Here is a 2,104-nt window from a genome sequence, read left to right as displayed (position 1 = left end):
TTTTTCTCTGTTTCATTCTGTTATTGTTGATGGACTATTTTTTCTATTTTGTCTTGAATTTGTATATTTTTCTGAGTATGAAACCCAATTTAGGTAAACCAGTAAAGACAACTAAATTAATAGAATAAATCCACAGGGGCATGGCAGGGGATGCTGGAGATAAATGGGGAGCTAACAGCAAGTACAAGGAAGAAGAGATGTCCCAGAATTAACAGTGGAGATGCGTTGTTGCACAGCTCTTATGAATGTGATTGAACTATTGAAACGGATGATATGGAAATCATTTATTGGTGAAACTTTAAAATAAACTGAAGGTTTGTAAAAACTTTCTTTCTCTCTTCAATAGCTCTCCTTACCTTTTATTTTTTCCTCAATGTTGAAATAATAGTTTTTAAATCTCCTTTTGGAACTTTCATTTTCACTTATGAGGTGCTTCAATTAAAAATGTTAATATAAAAATTGAAATTATATATTCTTGATATTTGAATTTTATCTATATTGCTCTTTCTTTAGAATTATTGTTTTAAAAACAAATAAAGAAAATTACACATGATCATCTCTGTTTCATTCAAAGTCAAGAGTAACTTTTGGTAATATCACCAAAATTATCAGAAAAATTTTAGTATGAGAAAGTTTACAAGCTCAAAGTGGTGGTTATTAGTCTTTCAAATTTCTACTTTTCACATGGAAGCTCCAATATTAACACTGGCAGCACAGTCTTTCAGCTGTTTCTTTTAAAGTGACAGTCTTCCTTTGTTCATTTTCAAGAAAATGATTGATAAAAATCCAAAACTATCTAACTAGGTTGCCAGACATTCTTTCAAGTAACAGTGGTGTTCTGTGAAAAATGGCAGCCAGTTCAGCTCACAACTCAGCCACACAAATTCTATCCACCCCGAGGCTGCGCTCCTCTGTGTAACACAAAGCCCGCCTCTGAGGGAGTGCAGTCCATTTTTGCTTCTTTCATTTCTGAGTAGCATTATTACTACTACTAATAATGACCTCGATTGAGAAATCCAGTTACTAGAATCTAGTCCTTAATAGCAACAAATACGCCCGTTAAAGTGTTTGGGATCAGAAACATGTTTTCTGCATGGTCCAGAGGTCAAGGTTGTCTCCATTTTCAGGCGGAAGGAATAGAGACTACTAACCGAGGCTTAGTAATCAGTTTCTCCAACATGTCTGCAAAGATTTCCCTCCACCTTGTCATCACAGGAAGCCCTTGTTGTATGGACAGGATGCCCATGAGCACAATCAAAGTAAAGTGTTATACAAAGAATAATGCGCTGCACAACACCTTCCCTCCCGTCATTCCCCACAACAGTCCCGTGGAGTTGCTTGCTTGCTTAATCAGGTAGGCAAAGTAAAAGATGTGGCATGATGCGACCAGCACACAGATACGTACTAAGGGACCTTGGATGAAACTCAGAAAGCAATCACTATGCTACAGTAGGGACCTTGCTTCCACTCCATGCTAGCACATTGGAGACATAAGACCATCGTTTTATGACTGAAAATTCTGTTACAGGGAAGCAACATTGCCCAGTAAAATAAAGTATCAAATCTGAATTCTCAAAGAGGCCCAAAGAACTCCCAATTTAATCTCTTTGAAAAATACCGTATTTTTAATCCCATGAAATGCTATCTTTTTCATCTTCATCAAATTTCCCACCAGAATACTTGGTCGTCGATTTTATCTCAGTAAAGACAGTCGGGGCTATGTACCTCAGAAACATGTGGGGAGCGTGTTGGCTACAGATTTTTTGATGATGATCACTAGTGTATGAAATGTTGAGGTTTAAGATCAACATGCAGCACGTGTGCACTGGGGATGTGTTTAAGGCATCCGTGGAGGACAACTGAAGCTGCCAAGATACAATCTGGCCAGAGGAAGACGTAATCACTGAGCCTTTAGGATATCAAACTCAAAAAGGAAAAAGAAACCCTCATTGAGCACACAAATTAAAAGCTGGCCTTGAACAAACAATCCCTGTTTTTGACACTTTGTCCTTTGATATCATCAGAGAAAATGTCACACAGAAATGAGTAGATAACTGTCTTCCACAGAATAGTTATTATCCGTTGAGTCTCCACTAAAGACCCC

This window comes from Echinops telfairi, unplaced genomic scaffold, assembly GCF_000313985.2.
Source record: "Echinops telfairi isolate 266 unplaced genomic scaffold, ASM31398v2 ScPeMD7_9;HRSCAF=40, whole genome shotgun sequence".
Lineage (NCBI taxonomy): Eukaryota > Metazoa > Chordata > Mammalia > Afrosoricida > Tenrecidae > Echinops > Echinops telfairi.
This window is presented reverse-complemented; position numbering follows the sequence as displayed.